Below are 14,095 nucleotides of genomic sequence, written 5' to 3'. Positions count from 1 at the left end.
TTTATAACATATATACACACATTATATAAATTGGTTTCACATTATATTAAATTTCACATACACACATTAAATTATATAACATATCTAATATACACAACACGTTATTATTTATGTGTCATGCAAAATCCTCATGAAAATATGCATAATCTAAGATATAATTGTTAAATAAATGCTCGCTTATTTCTTCGGTTCCACATTTCCCTTGACATATCGGGAGATCATCTTATGAATGTCATAGCCTAAAGATATATTTTCCGACCCTTAGACTTATCGGAAAGACGAGGGGTTACACCTCTACAACTTCATTTTCTGACTTGGTGTTGAAAATGAAATATTAAAGATTCCAAGGGTTGGTTGATTTAATAAGTTGATGTGGTGTAGTGGTTATCATGTTAGTCTTACACACTAAAGGTCCCTAGTTCAATCTTGGGCATCAACATATATCTCGTAGATAGATTAATGTCATCATCTAATCACTACAGAACTTATTAATTATGATAATTATTGAGTGTTTATAACATATATACACACATTATATAAATTGGTTTCACATTATATTAAATTTCACATACACACATTAAATTATATAACATATGTAATATACACAACACGTTATTATTTATGTGTCATGCAAAATCCTCATGAAAATATGCATAATCTAAGATATAATTGTTAAATAAATGCTCGCTTATTTCTTCGGTTCCACATGGATCAAATATCAATGCGTGAATAGATCTAGGTTATGCCTCTCTGTAGTTGACTTCACGATTATTGAAATACACTCGCCTATTTCAATGGATAACCTCTACAACTTCATTTTCTGACTTGGTGTTGAAAATGAAATATTAAAGATTCCAAGGGTTGATTTATTTAATAAGTTGATGTGGTGTAGTGGTTATCACGTTAGTCTTACACACTAAAGGTCCCCAGTTCAATCCTGGGCATCAACATATATCTCGTAGATAGATTAAATGTCATCATCTAATCACTACAGAACTTAATAATGATGATGAATTTTTGGCAAATTATTGACTATTTATAACATATATTCACACATTATATAAATTGGTTTCAAATTATATTAAATTTCACATACACACATTAAATTATATAACATATGTAATATACACAACACGTTATTATTTATGTGTCATGCAAAATCCTCATGAAAATATGCATAATCTAAGATATAATTGTTAAATAAATGCTCGCTTATCTCTTCGGTTCCACATGGATCAAATATCAATGCGTGAATAGATTCTTCGGTTCCACATGGATCAAATATCAATGCGTGAATAGATCTTTCGGTTCCACATGGATCAAATATCAATGCGTGAATAGATCTATCGGTTCCACATGGATCAAATATCAATGCGTGAATAGATCTAGGTTATCCACATGGATCAAATATCAATGCGTGAATAGATCTAGGTTATGCCTCTCTGTCAAATATCAATGCGTGAATAGATCTAGGTTATGCCTCTCTGTAGTTGACTTCACGATTATTGAAATACACTCGCCTATTTCCATGGATAACCTCTATAACTTCATTTTCTGACATGGTGTTGAAAATTAAATATTAAAAATTCCAAGGGTTGGTTGATTTAATAAGTTGATGTGGTGTAGTGGTTATCACATTCGTCTTACACACTAAAGGTCCCCAGTTCAATCCTGGGCATCAACATATATCTCGTAGATAGATTAAATGTCATCATCTAATCACACTACAGAACTTCATAATGATGATGAATTTTTGGCAAATTATTGACTGTTTATAACATATATACACACATTATATAAATTGGTTTCACATTATATTAAATTTCACATAGACACATTAAATTATATAACATATGTAATATACACAACACGTTATTATTTATGTGTCATGCAAAATCCTCATGAAAATATGCATAATCTAAGATATAATTGTTAAATAAATGCTCGCTTATTTCTTCGGTTCCACATGGATCAAATATCAATGCGTGAATAGATCTAGGTTATGCCTCTCTGTAGTTGACTTCACGATTATTGAAATACACTCGCCTATTTCAATGGATAACCTCTACAACTTCATTTTCTGACTTGGTGTTGAAAATGAAATATTAAAGATTCCAAGGGTTGGTTGACATAATAAGTTGATGTGGTGTAGTGGTTATCATGTTAGTCTTACACACTAAAGGTCCCTAGTTCAATCTTGGGCATCAACATATATCTCGTAGATAGATTAATGTCATCATCTAATCACTACAGAACTTATTAATTATGATAATTATTGAGTGTTTATAACATATATACACACATTATATAAATTGGTTTCACATTATATTAAATTTCACATACACACATTAAATTATATAACATATGTAATATACACAACACGTTATTATTTATGTGTCATGCAAAATCCTCATGAAAGTATGCATAATCTAAGATATAATTGTTAAATAAATGCTCGCTTATTTCTTCGGTTCCACATGGATCAAATATCAATGCGTGAATAGATCTAGGTTATGCCTCTCTGTAGTTGACTTCACGATTATTGAAATACACTCGCCTATTTCAATGGATAACCTCTACAACTTCATTTTCTGACTTAGTGTTGAAAATGAAATATTAAAAATTCCAAGGGTGTATTGATTTAATAAGTTGATGTGGTGTAGTGGTTATCACGTTCGTCTTACTCACTAAAGGTCCCCAGTTCAATCCCGGGCATCAACATATATCTTGTAGATAGATTAAATGTCATCATCTAATCACTACAGGACTTGTAATGACGATAATTATTGAGTGTTTATAACATATATACACACATTATATAAATTGGTTTCACATTATATTAAATTTCACATACACACATTAAATTATATAACATATCTAATATACACAACACGTTATTATTTATGTGTCATGCAAAATCCTCATGAAAATATGCATAATCTAAGATATAATTGTTAAATAAATGCTCGCTTATTTCTTCGGTTCCACATGGATCAAATATCAATGCGTGAATAGATCTAGGTTATGCCTCTCTGTAGTTGACTTCACGATTATTGAAATACACTCGCCTATTTCAATGGATAACCTCTACAACTTCATTTTCTGACTTAGTGTTGAAAATGAAATATTAAAAATTCCAAGGGTGTATTGATTTAATAAGTTGATGTGGTGTAGTGGTTATCACGTTCGTCTTACTCACTAAAGGTCCCCAGTTCAATCCCGGGCATCAACATATATCTTGTAGATAGATTAAATGTCATCATCTAATCACTACAGGACTTGTAATGACGATAATTATTGAGTGTTTATAACATATATACACACATTATATAAATTGGTTTCACATTATATTAAATTTCACATACACACATTAAATTATATAACATATCTAATATACACAACACGTTATTATTTATGTGTCATGCAAAATCCTCATGAAAATATGCATAATCTAAGATATAATTGTTAAATAAATGCTCGCTTATTTCTTCGGTTCCACATGGATCAAATATCAATGCGTGAATAGATCTAGGTTATGCCTCTCTGTAGTTGACTTCACGATTATTGAAATACACTCGCCTATTTCAATGGATAACCTCTACAACTTCATTTTCTGACTTAGTGTTGAAAATGAAATATTAAAAATTCCAAGGGTGTATTGATTTAATAAGTTGATGTGGTGTAGTGGTTATCACGTTCGTCTTACTCACTAAAGGTCCCCAGTTCAATCCCGGGCATCAACATATATCTTGTAGATAGATTAAATGTCATCATCTAATCACTACAGGACTATTAATGACGATAATTATTGAGTGTTTATAACATATATACACACATTATATAAATTGGTTTCACATTATATTAAATTTCACATACACACATTAAATTATATAACATATCTAATATACACAACACGTTATTATTTATGTGTCATGCAAAATCCTCATGAAAATATGCATAATCTAAGATATAATTGTTAAATAAATGCTCGCTTATTTCTTCGGTTCCATATGGATCAAATATCAGTGCGTGAATAGATCTAGGTTATGCCTCTCTGTAGTTGACTTCACGATTATTGAAATACACTCGCCTATTTCAATGGATAACCTCTACAACTTCATTTTCTGACTTAGTGTTGAAAATGAAATATTAAAAATTCCAAGGGTGTATTGATTTAATAAGTTGATGTGGTGTAGTGGTTATCACGTTCGTCTTACTCACTAAAGGTCCCCAGTTCAATCCCGGGCATCAACATATATCTTGTAGATAGATTAAATGTCATCATCTAATCACTACAGGACTTGTAATGACGATAATTATTGAGTGTTTATAACATATATACACACATTATATAAATTGGTTTCACATTATATTAAATTTCACATACACACATTAAATTATATAACATATCTAATATACACAACACGTTATTATTTATGTGTCATGCAAAATCCTCATGAAAATATGCATAATCTAAGATATAATTGTTAAATAAATGCTCGCTTATTTCTTCGGTTCTACATGGATCAAATATCAATGCGTGAATAGATCTAGGTTATGCCTCTCTGTAGTTGACTTCACGATTATTGAAATACACTCGCCTATTTCCATGGATAACCTCTACAACTTCATTTTCTGATTTGGTGTTGAAAATGAAATATTAAAGATTCCAAGGGTTGGTTGATGTAATAAGTTGATGTGGTGTAGTGGTTATCACATTCGTCTTACACACTCAAGGTCCCCAGTTCAATCCTGGGCATCAACATATATCTCGTAGATAGATTAAATGTCATCATCTAATCACTACAGAACTTAATAATGATGATGAATTTTTGGCAAATTATTGACTGTTTATAACATATATACACACATTATATAAATTGGTTTCACATTATCTTCAATTTCACATACACACATTAAATTATATAACATATCTAATATACACAACACGTTATTATTTATGTGTCATGCAAAATCCTCATGAAAATATGCATAATCTAAGATAAAATTGTTAAATAAATGCTCGCTTATTTTTTCGGTTCCACATGGATCAAATATAAGTGCGTAAATAGATCTAGATTAGCAGTTGAAGAACACAAATTTCTGGATATATGTGGTGATGTCATCCGGAATGATATGTTTAAGATCATCAAATGCCTCTCTGTAGTTGACTTCACGATTATTGAAATACACTCGCCTATTTCCATGGATAACCTCTACAACTTCATTTTCTGACTTGGTGTTGAAAATGAAATATTAAAGATTCCAAGGGTTGGTTGATGTAATAAGTTGATGTGGTGTAGTGGTTATCACATTCGTCTTACACACTCAAGGTCCCCAGTTCAATCCTGGGCATCAACATATATCTCGTAGATAGATTAAATGTCATCATCTAATCACTACAGAACTTAATAATGATGATGAATTTTTGGCAAATTATTGACTGTTTATAACATATATACACACATTATATAAATTGGTTTCACATTATCTTCAATTTCACATACACACATTAAATTATATAACATATCTAATATACACAACACGTTATTATTTATGTGTCATGCAAAATCCTCATGAAAATATGCATAATCTAAGATAAAATTGTTAAATAAATGCTCGCTTATTTTTTCGGTTCCACATGGATCAAATATAAGTGCGTAAATAGATCTAGATTAGCAGTTGAAGAACACAAATTTCTGGATATATGTGGTGATGTCATCCGGAATGATATGTTTAAGATCATCAAATGCCTCTCTGTAGTTGACTTCACGATTATTGAAATACACTCGCCTATTTCCATGGATAACCTCTACAACTTCATTTTCTGACTTGGTGTTGAAAATGAAATATTAAAGATTCCAAGGGTTGGTTGATGTAATAAGTTGATGTGGTGTAGTGGTTATCACATTCGTCTTACACACTCAAGGTCCCCAGTTCAATCCTGGGCATCAACATATATCTCGTAGATAGATTAAATGTCATCATCTAATCACTACAGAACTTAATAATGATGATGAATTTTTGGCAAATTATTGACTGTTTATAACATATATACACACATTATATAAATTGGTTTCACATTATCTTCAATTTCACATACACACATTAAATTATATAACATATCTAATATACACAACACGTTATTATTTATGTGTCATGCAAAATCCTCATGAAAATATGCATAATCTAAGATAAAATTGTTAAATAAATGCTCGCTTATTTTTTCGGTTCCACATGGATCAAATATAAGTGCGTAAATAGATCTAGATTAGCAGTTGAAGAACACAAATTTCTGGATATATGTGGTGATGTCATCCGGAATGATATGTTTAAGATCATCAAATGCCTCTCTGTAGTTGACTTCACGATTATTGAAATACACTCGCCTATTTCCATGGATAACCTCTACAACTTCATTTTCTGACTTGGTGTTGAAAATGAAATATTAAAGATTCCAAGGGTTGGTTGATGTAATAAGTTGATGTGGTGTAGTGGTTATCACATTCGTCTTACACACTCAAGGTCCCCAGTTCAATCCTGGGCATCAACATATATCTCGTAGATAGATTAAATGTCATCATCTAATCACTACAGAACTTAATAATGATGATGAATTTTTGGCAAATTATTGACTGTTTATAACATATATACACACATTATATAAATTGGTTTCACATTATCTTCAATTTCACATACACACATTAAATTATATAACATATCTAATATACACAACACGTTATTATTTATGTGTCATGCAAAATCCTCATGAAAATATGCATAATCTAAGATAAAATTGTTAAATAAATGCTCGCTTATTTTTTCGGTTCCACATGGATCAAATATAAGTGCGTAAATAGATCTAGATTAGCAGTTGAAGAACACAAATTTCTGGATATATGTGGTGATGTCATCCGGAATGATATGTTTAAGATCATCAAATGCCTCTCTGTAGTTGACTTCACGATTATTGAAATACACTCGCCTATTTCCATGGATAACCTCTACAACTTCATTTTCTGACTTGGTGTTGAAAATGAAATATTAAAGATTCCAAGGGTTGGTTGATGTAATAAGTTGATGTGGTGTAGTGGTTATCACATTCGTCTTACACACTCAAGGTCCCCAGTTCAATCCTGGGCATCAACATATATCTCGTAGATAGATTAAATGTCATCATCTAATCACTACAGAACTTAATAATGATGATGAATTTTTGGCAAATTATTGACTGTTTATAACATATATACACACATTATATAAATTGGTTTCACATTATCTTCAATTTCACATACACACATTAAATTATATAACATATCTAATATACACAACACGTTATTATTTATGTGTCATGCAAAATCCTCATGAAAATATGCATAATCTAAGATAAAATTGTTAAATAAATGCTCGCTTATTTTTTCGGTTCCACATGGATCAAATATAAGTGCGTAAATAGATCTAGATTAGCAGTTGAAGAACACAAATTTCTGGATATATGTGGTGATGTCATCCGGAATGATATGTTTAAGATCATCAAATGCCTCTCTGTAGTTGACTTCACGATTATTGAAATACACTCGCCTATTTCCATGGATAACCTCTACAACTTCATTTTCTGACTTGGTGTTGAAAATGAAATATTAAAGATTCCAAGGGTTGGTTGATGTAATAAGTTGATGTGGTGTAGTGGTTATCACATTCGTCTTACACACTCAAGGTCCCCAGTTCAATCCTGGGCATCAACATATATCTCGTAGATAGATTAAATGTCATCATCTAATCACTACAGAACTTAATAATGATGATGAATTTTTGGCAAATTATTGACTGTTTATAACATATATACACACATTATATAAATTGGTTTCACATTATCTTCAATTTCACATACACACATTAAATTATATAACATATCTAATATACACAACACGTTATTATTTATGTGTCATGCAAAATCCTCATGAAAATATGCATAATCTAAGATAAAATTGTTAAATAAATGCTCGCTTATTTTTTCGGTTCCACATGGATCAAATATAAGTGCGTAAATAGATCTAGATTAGCAGTTGAAGAACACAAATTTCTGGATATATGTGGTGATGTCATCCGGAATGATATGTTTAAGATCATCAAATGCCTCTCTGTAGTTGACTTCACGATTATTGAAATACACTCGCCTATTTCCATGGATAACCTCTACAACTTCATTTTCTGACTTGGTGTTGAAAATGAAATATTAAAGATTCCAAGGGTTGGTTGATGTAATAAGTTGATGTGGTGTAGTGGTTATCACGTTCGTCTTACACACTAAAGGTCCCCAGTTCAATCCTGGGCATCAACATATATCTCGTAGATAGATTAAATGTCATCATCTAATCACACTACAGAACTTAATAATGATTATGAATTTTTGGCAAATTATTGACTGTTTGTAACATATATACACACATTATATAAATTGGTTTCACATTATATTAAATTTCACATACACACATTAAATTATATAACATATGTAATATACACAACACGTTATTATTTATGTGTCATGCAAAATCCTCATGAAAATATGCATAATCTAAGATATAATTGTTAAATAAATGCTCGCTTATTTCTTCGGTTCCACATGGATCAAATATCAATGCGTGAATAGATCTAGGTTATGCCTCTCTGTAGTTGACTTCACGATTATTGAAATACACTCGCCTATTTCAATGGATAACCTCTACAACTTCATTTTCTGACTTGGTGTTGAAAATGAAATATTAAAGATTCCAAGGGTTGGTTGACATAATAAGTTGATGTGGTGTAGTGGTTATCATGTTAGTCTTACACACTAAAGGTCCCTAGTTCAATCTTGGGCATCAACATATATCTCGTAGATAGATTAATGTCATCATCTAATCACTACAGAACTTATTAATTATGATAATTATTGAGTGTTTATAACATATATACACACATTATATAAATTGGTTTCACATTATATTAAATTTCACATACACACATTAAATTATATAACATATGTAATATACACAACACGTTATTATTTATATGTCATGCAAAATCCTCATGAAAATATGCATAATCTAAGATATAATTGTTAAATAAATGCTCGCTTATTTCTTCGGTTCCACATGGATCAAATATCAATGCGTGAATAGATCTAGGTTATGCCTCTCTGTAGTTGACTTCACGATTATTGAAATACACTCGCCTATTTCAATGGATAACCTCTACAACTTCATTTTCTGACTTGGTGTTGAAAATGAAATATTAAAGATTCCAAGGGTTGGTTGACATAATAAGTTGATGTGGTGTAGTGGTTATCATGTTAGTCTTACACACTAAAGGTCCCTAGTTCAATCTTGGGCATCAACATATATCTCGTAGATAGATTAATGTCATCATCTAATCACTACAGAACTTATTAATTATGATAATTATTGAGTGTTTATAACATATATACACACATTATATAAATTGGTTTCACATTATATTAAATTTCACATACACACATTAAATTATATAACATATGTAATATACACAACACGTTATTATTTATGTGTCATGCAAAATCCTCATGAAAATATGCATAATCTAATATATAATTGTTAAATAAATGCTCGCTTATTTCTTCGGTTCCACATGGATCAAATATCAATGCGTGAATAGATCTAGGTTATGCCTCTCTGTAGTTGACTTCACGATTATTGAAATACACTCGCCTATTTCAATGGATAACCTCTACAACTTCATTTTCTGACTTGGTGTTGAAAATGAAATATTAAAGATTCCAAGGGTTGGTTGATTTAATATGTTGATGTGGTGTAGTGGTTATCACGTTAGTCTTACACACTAAAGGTCCCCAGTTCAATCCTGGGCATCAACATATATCTTGTATATTAAATGTCACCATTAAATGTCACCATCTAATCACTACAGAACTTATTAATGATGATGAATTTTCGCAAATAATTACTACAGAACTTATTAATGATGATGAATTTTCGCAAATAATTGACTGTTTATAACTTATATACACACATTATATGCAAATAATTGACTGTTTATAACTTATATACACACATTATATAAATTGGTTTCACATTATATTAAATTTCACATACACACATTAAATTATATAACATGTCTAATATACTCAACACGTTATTATTTATGTGTCATGCAAAATCCTCATGAAAATATGCATAATCTAAGATATAATTGTTAAATAAATGCTCGCTTATTTCTTCGGTTCCACATGGATCAAATATCAGTGCGTGAATAGATCTATGTTTTTTTTTGGTGAGGGTGAATAGATCTGGGTTACGCCTCTCTGTAGTTGACTTCACGATTATTCAAATATACTCGCCTATTTTGCATGGATAACCTCTACAACTTCATTTTCTGACTTGGTGTTGAAAATGAAATATTAAAGATTCCAAGGGTTGGTTGATTTAATAAGTTGATGTGGTGTAGTGGTTATCACGTTAGTCTTACACACTAAAGGTCCCCAGTTCAATCCTGGCATCAACATATATCTCGTAGATAGATTAAATGTCATCATCTAATCACTACAGAACTTAATAATGATGATGAATTTTTGGCAAATTATTGACTGTTTATAACATATATACACACATTATATAAATTGGTTTCACATTATATTAAATTTCACATACAGACATTAAATTATATAACATGTCTAATATACTCAACACGGTATTATTTATGTGTCATGCAAAATTCTCATGAAAATATGCATAATCTAAGATATAATTGTTAAATAAATGCTCGCTTATTTCTTCGGTTCCACATGGATCAAATATCAGTGCGTGAATAGATCTAGGTTATGTCTCTCTGTAGTTGACTTCACGATTATTGAAATATACTCGCCTATTTCCATGGATAACCTCTACAATTTCATTTTCTGACTCGGTGTTGAAAATGAAATGTTAAAGATCCCAAGGGTTGGTAGATTTAATAAGTTGATGTGGTGTAGTGATTATCACGTTAGTCTTACACACTAAAGGTCCCCAGTTCAATCCCGGGCATCAACATATATCTTGTAGATAGATTAAATGTCATCATCTAATCACTACAGAACTTATTAATAATGATAATTATTGAGTGTTTATAACATATATACACACATTATATAAATTGGTTTCACATTATATTAAATTTCACATACACACAATAAATTATATAACATATCTAATATACACAACACGTTATTATTTATGTGTCATGCAAAATCCTCATGAAAATATGCATAATCTAAGATATAATTGTTAAATAAATGCTCGCTTATTTCTTCGGTTCCACATGGATCAAATATCAGTGCGTGAATAGATCTAGGTTATGCCTCTCTGTAGTTAACTTCACGATTATTGAAATACACTCGCCTATTTCAATGGATAACCTCTACAACTTCATTTTCTGACATGGTGTTGAAAATTAAATATTAAAAATTCCAAGGGTTGGTTGATTTAATAAGTTGATGTGCTGTAGTGGTTATCACGTTCAACTTACACACTAAAGGTCCCCAGTTCAATCCTGGGCATCAACACTTACACACTAAAGGTCCCCAGTTCAATCCTGGGCATCAACATATATCTTGTAAAGGTCCCCAGTTCAATCCTGGGCATCAACATATATCTTGTAGATAGACCCAGTTCAATCCTGGGCATCAACATATATCTTGTAGATAGATTAAGTTCAATCCTGGGCATCAACATATATCTTGTAGATAGATTAAATGTCATCATCTAATCACACTACAGAACTTAATAATGATGATGAATTTTTGGCACATTATGGAGTGTTTATAACATATATACACACATTATATAAATTGGTTTCACATTATATTAATTTTCACATACACACATTAAATTATATAACATATCTAATATACACAACACGTTATTATTTATGTGTCATGCAAAATCCTCATGAAAATATGCATAATCTAAGATATAATTGTTAAATAAATGCTCGCTTATTTCTTCGGTTCCACATGGATCAAATATCAATGCGTGAATAGATCTAGGTTATGCCTCTCTGTAGTTGACTTCACGATTATTGAAATACACTCGCCTATTTCAATGGATAACCTCTACAACTTCATTTTCTGACTTAGTGTTGAAAATGAAATATTAAAAATTCCAAGGGTGTATTGATTTAATAAGTTGATGTGGTGTAGTGGTTATCACGTTCGTCTTACTCACTAAAGGTCCCCAGTTCAATCCCGGGCATCAACATATATCTTGTAGATAGATTAAATGTCATCATCTAATCACTACAGAACTTGTAATGACGATAATTATTGAGTGTTTATAACATATATACACACATTATATAAATTGGTTTCACATTATATTAAATTTCACATACACACATTAAATTATATAACATATCTAATATACACAACACGTTATTATTTATGTGCCATGCAAAATCCTCATGAAAATATGCATAATCTAAGATATAATTGTTAAATAAATGCTCGCTTATTTTTTCGGTTCCACATGGATCAAATATAAGTGCGTAAATAGATCTAGATTAGCAGTTGAAGAACACAAATTTCTGGATATATGTGGTGATGTCATCCGGAATGATATGTTTAAGATCATCAAATGCCTCTCTGTAGTTGACTTCACGATGATTGAAATATACTTGCCTATTTCCATGGATAACCTCTACAATTTCATTTTCTGACTCGGTGTTGAAAATGAAATGTTAAAGATCCCAAGGGTTGGTAGATTTAATAAGTTGATGTGGTGTAGTGATTATCACGTTAGTCTTACACACTAAAGGTCCCGAGTTCAATCCCGGGCATCAACATATATCTACTAGATAGAATAAATGTCATCATCTAATCACTACAGAACTTATTAATGATGATAATTATTGAGTGTTTATAACATATATACACACATTATATAAATTGGTTTCACATTATATTAAATTTCACATACACACATTAAATTATATAACATATCTAATATACACAACACGTTATTATTTATGTGTCATGCAAAATCCTCATGAAAATATGCATAATCTAAGATATAATTGTTAAATAAATGCTCGCTTATTTCTTCGGTTCCAAAAGGATCAAATATCAATGCGTGAATAGATCTAGGTTATGCCTCTCAGTAGTTGACTTCACGATTATTGAAATACACTCACCTATTTCCATGGATAACCTCTACAACTTCATTTTCTGACATGGTGTTGAAAATGAAATATTAAAAATTCCAAGGGTTGGTTGATTTAATAAGTTGATGTGGTGTAGTGATTATCACGTTAGTCTTACACACTAAAGGTCCCCAGTTCAATCCTGGGAATCAACATATATCTTGTAGATAGATTAAATGTCATCATCTAATCACACTACAGAACTTAATAATGATGATGAATTTTTGGTTAATTATTGAGTGTTTATAACATAAATACACACATTATATAAATTGGTTTCTCATTATATTAAATTTCACATACACACACTAAATTATATAACATATCTAATATACACAACACGTTATTATTTATGTGTCATGCAAAATCCTCATTAAAATATGCATAATCTAAGATATAATTGTTAAATAAATGCTCGCTTATTTTTTCGGTTCCACATGGATCAAATATAAGTGCGTAAATAGATCTAGATTAGCAGTTGAAGAACACAAATTTCTAGATATATGTGGTGATGTCATCCGGAATGATATGTTTAAGATCATCAAAAGCCTCTCTGTATTTGACTTCACGATTATTGAAATATACTCGCCTATTTTCATGGATAACCTCTACAATTTCATTTTCTGACTCGGTGTTGTAAATGAAATGATAAAGATCCGAAGGGTTGATAAACTTAATAAGTTGATGTGGTGTAGTGGTTATTGTTGGTCCCAAGGGGATTGGGTACAAGTCTAGAGGGGGGGTGAATAGACTTGTATAAGATTTTGCAAATCTTTTCAACCTCTCGTGTGTATTGAACTTAGGATGTTTAGGTTCGATACCTCACGAGGTGAAGACAAAGTTTTATGCGCAGCGGAAATGTTATCCCCTTTTAGTTAGCACGAGTTTG

The 14,095-nt window shown here is 30.8% G+C and overlaps 10 non-coding genes across 10 annotated transcripts; all 10 read left to right on the top strand.

The window, feature by feature from the left end:
• The first annotated feature begins 366 nt into the window (after positions 1–366).
• On the top strand, positions 367–439 carry TRNAV-UAC. The gene has a single exon. It is a non-coding gene; the product is annotated as a tRNA-Val (tRNA).
• A 438-nt stretch (positions 440–877) lies between these two features.
• Positions 878–950, top strand: TRNAV-UAC. The gene has a single exon. It is a non-coding gene; the product is annotated as a tRNA-Val (tRNA).
• Positions 951–1,611: 661 nt separating this feature from the next.
• TRNAV-UAC lies at positions 1,612–1,684 on the top strand. Its single transcript has one exon. It is a non-coding gene; the product is annotated as a tRNA-Val (tRNA).
• A 453-nt stretch (positions 1,685–2,137) lies between these two features.
• TRNAV-UAC lies at positions 2,138–2,210 on the top strand. Its single transcript has one exon. It is a non-coding gene; the product is annotated as a tRNA-Val (tRNA).
• A 6,058-nt stretch (positions 2,211–8,268) lies between these two features.
• TRNAV-UAC lies at positions 8,269–8,341 on the top strand. Its single transcript has one exon. It is a non-coding gene; the product is annotated as a tRNA-Val (tRNA).
• Positions 8,342–8,794: 453 nt separating this feature from the next.
• Positions 8,795–8,867, top strand: TRNAV-UAC. Its single transcript has one exon. It is a non-coding gene; the product is annotated as a tRNA-Val (tRNA).
• A 438-nt stretch (positions 8,868–9,305) lies between these two features.
• Positions 9,306–9,378, top strand: TRNAV-UAC. The gene has a single exon. It is a non-coding gene; the product is annotated as a tRNA-Val (tRNA).
• A 438-nt stretch (positions 9,379–9,816) lies between these two features.
• TRNAV-UAC lies at positions 9,817–9,889 on the top strand. Its single transcript has one exon. It is a non-coding gene; the product is annotated as a tRNA-Val (tRNA).
• Positions 9,890–10,464: 575 nt separating this feature from the next.
• On the top strand, positions 10,465–10,536 carry TRNAV-UAC. The gene has a single exon. It is a non-coding gene; the product is annotated as a tRNA-Val (tRNA).
• Positions 10,537–10,987: 451 nt separating this feature from the next.
• On the top strand, positions 10,988–11,060 carry TRNAV-UAC. The gene has a single exon. It is a non-coding gene; the product is annotated as a tRNA-Val (tRNA).
• Positions 11,061–14,095: the final 3,035 nt, after the last annotated feature.

This window comes from Ipomoea triloba, chromosome 9, assembly GCF_003576645.1.
Source record: "Ipomoea triloba cultivar NCNSP0323 chromosome 9, ASM357664v1".
Classification (NCBI taxonomy): Eukaryota; Viridiplantae; Streptophyta; class Magnoliopsida; order Solanales; family Convolvulaceae; genus Ipomoea; species Ipomoea triloba.
This window is presented reverse-complemented; position numbering and strand designations above follow the sequence as displayed.